General features: G+C 45.8%; 1 protein-coding gene across 3 annotated transcripts in view; it reads right to left on the minus strand.

Moving 5' to 3' along the window:
- Window positions 1–12,275, minus strand: part of LOC138299197 (E3 ubiquitin-protein ligase TRIM39-like) — a 228,528-nt gene that overhangs the window by 80,091 nt on the left and 136,162 nt on the right. The window lies entirely within an intron of this gene.

Below are 12,275 nucleotides of genomic sequence, written 5' to 3' on the forward strand. Positions count from 1 at the left end.
CCACCTGGGCCTACAAAATACTTTACTCCTTTTACAAAGCAAGCATATAAACAGCACATTAGCTTTACCGTTCTCTACGAGTAATCTACAGGGCAAAACTAACCAATGACTCTTTGTCATGGTCTAGATGGCATAGAAGGCCTTCATGCTACATTCAGCATGCCAATGGACAGAGCAAATGAAAAGCCTGACACTAATATAATTATAAAAATCATTACACTCTGCAAGTCATTAACGAAGCATTATCTGAAGACTTTATCATCAAAATCCCTAATGCCATAATGGACAAATTCATTAGTTATGCAATATGAAAAATCCCAAGAGTGGCATTGGCTTTTATAGGCTGCACTCTTGTTAGATGCCTCCTGCTAACCTTTATGTGAGACATGTCAGTACCGTCCTTATATTACCTCTTCTTTCTGACTATTAGTTTATCAAACATGCCATTTTTTCCATTACATCGTGCTCCATTCCGCATCTATTACTTATAGCCTGATTTAGAATTTGGCACAAACGTGATGGGTAGTCCTTCTGCCTTATTATAAGTGCCATAGGTTGTAACACACTTGTAATTAGGCAGATGGTATATCCAGGACATTTGTGACAAACCTATCTATCCGCCTAACTCTAAATCTGACCCTTAATGTTTAAATGTTTAAAATAATTACACATTAGAATGACAGGTCTGATCATGTTTGAGCCTAGTATTTGAATTGGCATGTGATGACTTTGAGCTTAGGTGCTGTTTAGGTGCCTTATAAACTGACTTAATTATTTGACTTGAAATGTTATTTTATTGTACTTTAATTGAATACAATGGATTTAAATATAATTATAATTCACAAAATATGTTATGAACCATTGGGAGGGGTTACACCTAAGGCTAGGATTAGCATTTGGAATAGGTTAGGGTTACAAATTTAGTTAATCATGGTAATTTCATTATTTGTATTAAAATTTCCTAATGGTCTTGCATATGTTTACTGTTGGTGTTTGGAAAAGGATTCACACCGAGATGCAGTTAATGGTTGTGTTTTTGAAGCATCTTTAATGTAAATAGTTAAGCAAAAAGCATTGGCTCATATTCGGGTGATGTCTGTGTAAATTATATTTAGAACCCAACATTTAACTATATTCCTACATAAGATACTCTGATTTACAACATTTGGAGGGCACATGCCACAATGTTGGCGTCAAGGTACTATGAATCCGTGACAGGTCAAACTTGGGATTGTTGTGCATAAATGGCAAACGTGTCACGCCTCATCTGTCTTTTACTTGTGCTTTAATGACACTATTTGCATTTCTGAGACGCTGTCTTTGTTTTTCATAACAGTACCTGATACTAAGGGCCAGATGTAGCAAAGGTTTTTTACCCATTCTCTGTCTATGGGAAAAAGTGTTCGTACATATGGCCCCAAGCATGTTCACACTTTACAAGTATTGGAAAAGACAGGCAATGAATGGGTGTTGAAGCCCAAAAATGCTCCACTCAACTGGTGAGTGTAGGCAAATCAACAACAGCAAACATCTACCTTATCCGTCGCTGACGTGATCCTTAGGCAGGAATAAAAAGTGTTTAAAGAGAATAATCTGTCCCTAAGGTGTCTTGGTTGTAGCTTATGTGACTGTTGCCCAGCGCTACATTAACTAACAAACGTACTGTTGGACCGGCCATCCTTGGCGTGGCTTTCCCCCAGCTTTTTGCCTTCCAACCTTATATTTTTCTGACTTCATTTTTGCTGACTTTATGACTCTGCACACTTTACCACTGTTAACCAGTGCTAAAGGGCATGCACTCTCTCCTTTAAACGTGGTAACATCCTGTACCGTGTGCATACGAGATGTTTACTGATTTATTAGTTGTTCTTACTTTTCTGGTGTCTGCCACCCCCTTGAGACATCTTCCTGGGCCCCTTAAAAAAACGAGCAGAAATTAACCAATCATATAGGTAAGGAAATATTTGCGTTTCTTGAAACTGAATGAAGACCATCAGATGCGCCAGTACCTTGTACAAGACAGGACAGTGTGCCCATAAGAGTTTTCTCCTAGTGCAAATTAAAGATATTGTTAGAACAAAATGTACACAGGAATATGAAAGCAGGGGCCCTGGAAGTGTATATAGGGCGTCTTGTGAATTCACCAAAGTTATCCACTTCTGGTGAAGGACTGTCCTGAATGTTTTGTATGTTAGATAGACATTGACTGCTTTTAAAATCTAGAATAGAGTGAATAGAGTGTTTGCAGATCAAAAACACAATGGCGCAAACTAGCTCTTTCTTGAGGTGGAACCTGGAGAGCTCCATTCTTAGCAGAGTTGCTACACCTGTCAGAAGAGCCTCACGTTTCAGTCCTTGAGCTGGAAGGGGGTTCTGCAAAACCAAGGATCCAGATGAGGAGTGTGAAATTCTAGCTGGTATCTCACTGAAACTATATGAAGAACCCGCTGACTTGTGATCCCAGCCTTCCATGTGTGCATTGGAAAACTAAAAGTGATCTCCCCGTACTAGAGTCAAGGCGTCTATAGCACAATCATGTTTTTGATGTTTGAATGGTGTCAAGTTTGCACTAACTTGCTAATCCATATCCAACAGGAGGGATATAAACCTACACATTTTCCTCTACTGACTGCCAAACATAAAAGAGTATACGTTGGTTATCACAAGACCCAAGGAAAGTGGAATTGGATAGGAGAGAAAATCAGTGACGCTGAACATCCCCACTGTTCTTACAATTGAGCTCAATCTGCTCTGCAGAAGTTATTTTTAAAGATAAGAAATATTTATTAAGAATTGAATTATCCTGATTCCAGTTCCTTATTCCTAATTAGACATATGATATACCTTGTGACAATCTCTTTATTTCCACATCCCTGTGTTTAGCTGAAACTGACTTCCTATAGCTGAAATATAAATAGAACCTATGAAATATGTACTAGAAATAACTTGATTTCTAATATATTTCACTATAGTTAACTATCCTCAGTATTTGTAAATGTAGTCTGTGATATGAATGATTCTTAATGTAACATGTTTGTAAGATGTAAAATAATATATTTACATCTGAAATATAGGTTTTCTGCTAAGGATAAGCAATCACTCCTTCACCTCTATCAAGACCTTAAAAGCCCAGTTTCAAGCATCTTTCACATATTTGAGGAAAACGGTTTACTATACGGTGTGACTGTGATACATCACTGTGTAATGAAGTCTCTAGTTGTGCTGGGTACAGTTAGATTAACTCATCCCTGAGTAGCTGTGGCTCTGAGCAGTCAGGTGTCATCAAAGGAACAAGTGTAATGCATTAATAAGTACCAAAACAGTTGAATAAGAAGCAAACAAGATTTAACCGTTTCTGTGCCTTGGACGAGGTGACCTCCTCCAAGGCTACAGTTCCCGTGTGCCTTGGACAAGGTCACCTCGTCCAAAGCACGGGAACTTGGGGGAGCGCTAGCGAGCCCCCCCTGTGCACCCCCCCCCCCCCCCCCCCCCCCCCCCAAGGCGGGGATGGAAGGGGAAGACCTTCCCTTTCCATCCTCGACCCCCCCCCGGTGACGTCAGCACGCGAGCGCGCGCTGATTTGTCACAGGGGCCTCCCCGCCATTGAAAGAGAAATGCTCAGCATTTTTCAATCACTGGGGGAAGCCCGGAGGGGCTTCAATGGGAAGGAAATGTATTGCTTGCAATCCGGCTTTTGAAACCCCACTAGACACCAGTGATTTTTTTTTCTCCAGAAAGTGACAAAAGGGAGCGACCCCTTGGGCAAGGGTCGCTCCCAGGGGGGGCATTTTTTGGGGAAGGCCTTTTCTGCCCCCACCCCCCGGGCACCAGGGATCATTTTTTTTTGTTTTTTTTTTTTAGGTGGGGAGCGACCCCTTATGCAAGGGTCGCTCCCCTAGGGGGCAAATTATATTTAGGCCATTTCTGCCCACCTTGGGGGCAGATTGGCCTATTTTAATGAGGCCAAGAAACCACTAGACACCAGGGAGTTTTTTTTCTTTACGTGAATTTCACGCAAGGGGAGTGACCACTTAGGCAAGGGTCGCTCCCTGGGGGGGGGGGATTATTTTAGGCCATTTCTGCCCCCAGGGGGGGCAGAAACCTTTAGGCGGCAGGGCAATTTTTTTTTGTGGTTTTTTTTTTTGTTTGTTTGTTTTTTTAGCAGTGGGGAGCGACCCATCAGGCAACGGTTGCTCCCCTGGGGGGCAAATTGTATTTAGACCATTTCTGCCCCCCTTGGGGGCATATTGGCCGATTTTAGGACAATCTGCCCCCAAGGGGCAGAAACCATTAGGCACCGGGGATTTTTTTTTTTGCGCCAATGTCACGCAGGGGGAGCGACCCCATAGGCAAGGGTCGCTCCCGGGGGGGAGGGGTTGGGGGGGCAAATTTATTTTAGGCCATTTCTGCCCCCAGGGGGGTCAGAAACCTCTAGGCGCCAGGGCAACATTTTTTTGGTGTTTTTTTTTTGTTTGTTTGTTTTTTTAGAGATGGGGAGCGACCCATCAGGCAAGGGTCACTGCCCTGGGGAGCAAATTGTATTTAGACCATTTCTGCCCCCCTTGGGGGCATATTGGCCGATTTTAGGTCAATCTGCCCCCAAGGGGGCAGAAACCACTCGGCACCGGGGATTTGTTTTTTGGCGCCAATGTCACGCAGGGGGAGCGACCCCGTAGGCAAGGGTCGCTCCCGGGGTGGGAGGTGTGTGTTTGTTGGAGGGGCAAATTTATTTCAGGCCATTTCTGCCCCCAGGGGGGTCAGAAACCTCTAGACGCCAGGGCAAATTTTTTGGGATGTTTTTTTTTTTTTGTTTGTTTGTTTTTTTAGAGATGGGGAGCGACCCATCAGGCAAGGGTCGCTTCCCTGGGGGGCAAATTGTATTTAGACCATTTCTGCCCCCCTTGGGGGCAGATTGGCCGATTTTAGGACAATCTTCCTCCAGGGGGGGGCAGAAACCTCTAGGCACCGGGGATTTGTTTTTTGGCGCAAATGTCACGCAGGGGGAGCAACCCTGTAGGCAAGGGTCGCTCCCGGGGGGCAAATTTATTTTAGGACATTTCTGCCCCCCCCGGGGGCAGATCGGCCTATTATTAGGCCGATCTTCCTCCAGGGGGGGCAGAAACCTCTAGGCGCCAGGGCAATTTTTTTTTTTTGTGTGTTTTTTTTTTGATTGTTTGTTTTTTTAGAGATGGGGAGCGACCCATCAGGCAAGGGTCGCTCCCCTAGGGGGCAAATTGTATTTAGACCATTTCTGCCCCCCTTGGGGGCAGATTGGCCGATTTTAGGTCAATCTGCCCCCAAGGGGGCAGAAACCACTGGGCACCGGGGATTTGTTTTTTTGGCGCCAATATCACCCAGGGGGAGCGACCTCGTAGGCAAGGGTCGCTCCCGGGCAAGGGGGGTTTGGGGGGGTGGGGGGTCAAATTTATTTTAGGGCATTTCTGCCCCACCCCTGGTGTCGGCTGAGCTAGAGGCCAAAATCCACAGGTAGGCACTTTGCAAAAAACACCTCTGTTTTCTGTGAAAAAATATGTTGTGTCCACGTTGTGTTTTGGGCCATTTCCTTTCGTAGGCGGAAGGCCTACCCACAGAAGTGAGGTACCATTTTTATCGAGAGACTTAGGGTAACGCTGGGTGGAAGGAAATTTGTGGCTCCTCTCAGATTCCAGAACTTTCTGTCACCGAAATGAGAGGAAAAAGTGTTTTTTTGGCCACATTTTGATGTTTGCAAAGGATTCTGGGTAAAATAACCTGGTCGGAGCCCCGCAAGTCACCCTATCTTGGATTCCCCTGGGTTTCTAGTTTTCAGAAATGCACTGGTTTGCTAGGTTTCCCCAGGTGCCGGCTGAGCTACAGGCCAAAATCCACAGGTAGGCACTGTTTTCTATGAAAAAATGTGATGTGTCACGTTGTGTTTTGGGCCATTTCCTTTCGTGGGCGCTAATCCTACCCACACAAGTGAGGTATCATTTTTATCGGGAGACTTGGGGGAACGCTGGTGGAAGGACATTTGTGGCTCCTCTCTGATTCCAGAACTTTCTGTCACCAAAATGTGAGGAAAATGTGTTTTTTAGCCAGATTTTGAGGTTTGCAAAGGATTCTGGGTTACAAAACCTGGTCAGAGCCCCACAAGTCACCCCATCTTGGATTCCCCTAGGTCTCTAGTTTTCAAACATGCGCTGGTTTGCTAGGTTTCCCCAGGTGCCGGCTGAGGCCAAAATCCACAGGTAGGCACTTGGCAAAAAACACCTCTGTTTTCTTTCAAAAAATGAGATGTGTGCACGTTGCGTTTTGGGGCATTTCCTGTTGCGGGTGCTAGGCCTACCAACACATGTGAGGTATCATTTTTATCGGGAGACTGGGGGGAACGCTGTGTGGAAGGAAATTTGTGGCTCCTCTCTGATCGCAGAACTTTCTGTCACCAAAATGTGAGGAAAATTTGTTTTTTTTAGCCAAATTTTGAGGTTTGCAAAGGATTCTGGGTAACAAAACCTGGTCAGAGCCCCACAAGTCACCCCATCTTGGATTCCCCTAGGTCTCTAGTTTTCAGAAATGCACAGGTTTGGTAGGTTTCCCTAGGTGCCGGCTGAGCTAGAGGCCAAAATCTACAGGTAGGAACTCTGCAAAAAACAGCTCTGTTTTCTGTCAAAAAATGGGATGTGTCCACGTTGTGCTTTGGGGCATTTCCTGTCGCGGGCGCTAGGCCTCCCCACACAAGTGAGGTATAATTTTTATCGGGAGACTTGGGGGAATGCTAGGTGGAAGGAAATGTGTGCCTCCTCTCAGATTCCAGAACTTTCTGCCACAGAAATGTGAGGAACATGTGTTTTTTTAGCCAGATTTTGAGGTTTGCAAAGTATTCTGGGTAACAGAACCTGGTCAGAGCCCCACAAGTCACCCCATCTTGGATTCCCCTAGGTCTCTAGTTTTCAGAAATGCACAGGTTTGGTAGGTTTCCCTAGGTGCCGGCTGAGCTAGAGGCCAAAATCTACAGGTAGGCACTTTGCAAAAAACACCTCTGTTTTCTTTCAAAAAATGGGATGTGTCCACGTTGCTTTTTGGGGCATTTCCTGTCGCGGGTGCTAGGCTTACCCACACAAGTGAGGTATCATTTTTATCGGGAGACTTGGGGGAACGCTGGGTGGAAGGAAATTTGTGCCTCCTCTCAGATTCCAGAACTTCCTGCCACAGAAATGTGAGGAACATGTGTTTTTTTAGCCAAATTTTGAGGTTTGCAAAGTATTCTGGGTAACAGAACCTGGTCAGAACCCCACAAGTCACCCCATCTTGGATTCCCCTAGGTCTCTAGTTTTCAAAAATGCACAGGTTTGGTAGGTTTCCCTAGCTGAGCTAGAGGCCAAAATCTACAGGTAGGCACTTTGCAAAAAACACCTCTGTTTTCTTTCAAAAAATGGGATGTGTGCACGTTGCGTTTTGGGGCATTTCCTGTCGCGCGCTAGGCCTACCCACACAAGTGAGGTATCATTTCTATCGGCAGACTTGGGGGAACATTGGGTGGAAGGAAATTTGTGGCTCCTCTCTGATTCCAGAACTTTCTGTCACCGAAATGTGAGGAAAATGTGTTTTTTTTAGCCAAATTTTGAGGTTTGCAAAGGATTCTGGGTAACAGAACCTGGTCAGAGCCCCACAAGTCACCCCATCTTGGATTCCCCTAGGTCTCTAGTATTAAAAAATGCACAGGTTTGGTAGGTTTCCCTAGGTGCCGGCTGAGCTAGAGGCCAAAATCTACAGGTAGGCACTTTGCAAAAAACACCTCTGTTTTCTTTAAAAAAAATGGGATGTGTCCACGTTGCGTTTTGGGGCGTTTCCTGTCGCGGGCGCTAGGCCTACCCACACAAGTGAGGTATCATTTTTATCGGGAGACTTGGGGGTTCCAGCCTCCATGGGCGAGAACTGCCATAGTCTTCAATGCAGTGGTCCTGATGAAAAGGATACAGGATGCTGAAGGATATTGAGGATGCTGATCTGGTTACAGTGGGTCTTCCTGGGGCTATTCTTTGGTCCATGGTCACAGTGGGGTGACTTTGATCACAAGGATTTATGTATCTAGAAGTCCTGTTGAAGCCCAGCAAAAAGAAAAGTAGCAACTGGTCTACTGATCTCAGTTTACAGCAAAACCAGCCGTTTCCTTTAACTGATGATAACTTCTGTTTTAGGGCAGCCAAACATTACTCCAGTGACTCTCCTGGGTCCAGGAGACTGGGTTGCAGCTTTTGAGGGCAGGGGCTCGATCTCCCAGGTTGAACTTCGGCCAACTCACCAAGGCAGCCTTCTTCCGCTTGTGTGGCTCTGTAGCTGTAAAACAAAGTCAGCAAATGAACTCTAGGAGACATTTCTTCTTTCTGAGGCTCGGGATGACTTTTCTTCAGGCAGTCCACTGCAGGCACAGTATTCTCATTGCGAGCCCAAGGTGCCACAGGTATAGTCCAATCTTGCTGAGTCTGGCAACAGCAGGGCAGTCCTTCTCTGGTCAACTCTGCAGTACAGACGTGATCTGAGGTCCAAGTGCCTAGGGTGCCACTCTGGCCTAGTGATGACTTTCTTGTGAAGTGCAATATCTAGCTAGCCCAGAATGCGTAATTCCACCCACTGCCAAGATGGCAGATTCCTTCTCTTGCTTTTTGGAGCTCCCTTGCCCAACTCAGAGGTTTGGCTACCTGAGTGTTACCCGCCCAAGGGAAAACCAGTTTCACAACTATTTTCCCTTCATTGTTTCCGATGCCAAACTCTCTGAAAGAACAAAAGAGAAGCTCTTCCGGTGCATATCCACCACTTCCCCTTCAAAGTCTGCTTAATTTTGAAGCTTGTCTTTTGGGCCCACACCCTGCTTAGCCTTTCTCCCAGAGAGTGTTAACACCTCTTTGAACCACAGACCATATGTGTTCCTTCCTGAGAGTCATTTACACCTGCCCCAAGGATAGCACAAGGCTGTCATGTGGAAATCAACCATGAATGGTCACTGGAAGACTTTGGGCAACAGAACAGCTACATGTTAAAATTTCCTTTTTGCCACATAAAATTCAACTTGACCATCAAGTCAGGTTTAATACGATTCCTTTGATACCTTGAAGTATCATATGTAGTCTTATCATATATAGTCATAGTTTAGCCTTTTTACAGTAAAAACAACAATTTGGGTTTTTTATTGTCAGGACATGTAAATACACATGTCCTACTTTTTTATATACAACACTGTGCCATAGACATCGAGAGGCCTGCTTCAGGGGGGCTTATATATATTGAAGCAGAATGTCTAGGCTTTGCCATCACTTTAAATGGCAGTTTGTATTGTGTGTCCCACATGGGGATGAGAATACCAAATGTAAGAGACCATTGTGATAGGTATCACCCTCTCTAAAGGAAGCACTTCAAGGAGCACACTGCGATCAGTTCACTTTCATTCACTCTAGTTGTGTGCTTCTCAAAGACCCAATCAGTGTGCCCATTGTGCTGTCAGGCATAAAGCCATGTTCAGAGGCATCCCAGGGAGGCACACCTTGCTGCCCGACCCTCAGTAAAGTCCCTTCCTGCACTTCCAATACTTAAGGTGCAATGGTCAATCCACCTCTTGGGTGGCTTTCTTTCTCCCACACCCTGCCTGTTGATGTTTAGTCACCGCACATGGGGTGCGGAAACACTCCTACCCGTTGTTTGCTTCCTAAGGGAATTGGCATCTTTCTGTGGCCTAGTGGTCAACTGATGACTCTTCTCTCACCTGTTGCTATACTGCAATGAAACCATTGCTAGTTCTGACGAGGTACCAAAAAACATTGGCCTGGACAGGCTCCACTGTGCCACCTCAATCCGGCACACACATGAACCGCAGCGGGCACCATTTTGCATCACTACTCATCCCAAACAAATTTTTGTTTTAAACAATGCCAGAACCAAATCAATCTTTGTGCTCTTAGGCGTGACCACTGAGCAATTAAAAACGCAATTAGCCAATGCCCGTGGCATGCTGTACTACTATGTTCTTTGCACACACTTTGCATTAAGAGCTTTAACCACCTTGACCAGAGTGCGAAGGTTGGCCTTAATATCAGCCATGACCCTTCAGAAGCTGGAAAAAATCTTGCATTAATGAAGACAGAGGTTTCTATGAAATTTCACTGGAAGAGGAACTTGAACCTGGATCCACAGTTTTCCTTTCAACCCAGTATCTTCACCATAACAGATTTTATCAAGACCCTCTTAGCTTAGGTGAATGTGAAGTTCCTTCCATTGAACTTCCATTGTGTCTGTGAATTTTTTGGTAAATTGTATAAATGTTGCACTTCACAGAGTTTTGTACCTTTCCCAACCAAACGTCTGAATGAGGAGGAGTGGCCAAGCCCAAGATGGCACTGGACACCTAAATTGAGAGGATATGCCTGTGAACAAAGCACCCATCAGCTTAACGGCTCCCCCTGGGGCCCCAGCGGCCAGAGAAGTTGTACCCAGCAGCAGAGGACCCCCTTAAGGCAAGCGGGCCCTGAGTTGCCAATGCACTGTGCTTTCACTGCCCTGGGAGCCAGGCGGGCGGACCTCAATGCCAGCAAGATGGCAGCATGCTAGATGTTGAAAGTGTGACCGCTAAATGGCTGCTGTGGGTGTATCAGGCCCGGTGCAGACCTCAATCCAGACTGATATACTTCAAGATTTACAGAGCAGTGCACCACAATGCAATGGGCACTTGCTTGTGGCACCAAGAAAAAGCATGCTGCTGCACCTCGGAGTAGCTAGATGAGTGCTTGAGACCAGGAGTGGTGTGCCGCAATCCATCTGAACCTCGACAGGGGATCCTGGGGCCTCATTACAAGGCACCAGGGCCGAGAAGGGGAGTAGAGGACACCAGATTTAGCTAACGCGTGGACGGCCAGTTAACAGCATGAGCAATTGGGCAGACCAATGTGCCTAAAAGTGATGGGCGCTGCAGCAGCAGACAGGGAGAAACACAGCTATACAGCAACTGGTGGCAGAACGCATGTACAGAAAAGATGAGCTATCCTCAGGGAACACTATCATTTAGGGGGAGTGGGGTTCCCCTTTCATAGTTGGCTGAGAAAGAAAGCCAACATGGGCAATTTGTGCCTCTCCCCTTTCATTAAGAGCAGGAACAGCTTTGTGGGGGATGAGTAGCTCAAAGTGCAGCGGGCTAGGGGAGACTGCCATGGGGCAAAGGAACCTCTACTTCTTCGTCATCCATTCAAACAAAGGACATGGCCACCACGCATCTCAAGAGAGAGATGGCTATCAAAGAACTGTTCCAGGCCCCCTGCTCCAAGAAAGGGTATCGGCCACTATCACTCTTATACAACTAGTGACAAATCCAGATCGAGAAAATGCAACCACAGGGGCCAAGTTGAAGACACCCACCAAATTTTTGATGGGCCAGCTTTTCACGGAACATAAGAATGAGCTCGACAGACCTCAAGCACAATCTCTTGGAATTTTGTATTTGGAAAGAGCTACAGGACTTGGGGACATACCTGGAGATGATCCAAGACGAATGCAACTTGGACCTTGAGGAATATCACCCCACCCGGGTGAAAGTGAATGACCAACTGATAGCACTCCAGGAGAATTAGGAAGATCTGGGAAGCCAGTCCTACCGTTGTAACCTTCAGATCAGAGGGATGCCCCTGGGCAAAGAGGGTAACGATATGAAAGAGTTCATACAAGGACTGGGGGAGACAATCCTTGACAAGCATGGACAGGACCATGAGTCCCACATTCAATTCAAAACAACCCCTGGACATTCTGGTTCGCTTCTATCATTTTGAGGATAAAGAGGCAATTCTGTGGGCATTGACATGTGGCAGCGCAATCCACCACAACAGGGACGATATCCGAAAATTCCAGTTCTTTCTCCCAATCACATTGATCAAAGGAGGGGTTATTCTGCCCCGTTACCACATTTCTGTGAAAAAACAAAATTAGGTATAGGCGGGGATACCCCTTCTATCGTATATTTAAGTTGCAGGATAAACACTGGTCTCTCTAGACCCTCAAAAGGGCTGCCCAAGCACTCAACCTCCCACTCCCATACAGTGAAACTGACCTGCCACAAGAATTACACCCACGAAGAAACCCGGTATCAGGTGCGACGGGGCCGCAGGCAGAAACTTCCTTAAGTCCAATAAATAATAGCTGCCCGGAAATCAGCTCTGGCACAAGTCATAGAGTGAGAATTATTTCAGAAGAATCTTCTTGCAACAACATTAATGTTAGCTAACTCTACCAACAACAATTGGTTTTGCTGAGGTTTTTTC

Source organism: Pleurodeles waltl, chromosome 6 (genome assembly GCF_031143425.1).
Source record: "Pleurodeles waltl isolate 20211129_DDA chromosome 6, aPleWal1.hap1.20221129, whole genome shotgun sequence".
NCBI lineage: Eukaryota > Metazoa > Chordata > Amphibia > Caudata > Salamandridae > Pleurodeles > Pleurodeles waltl.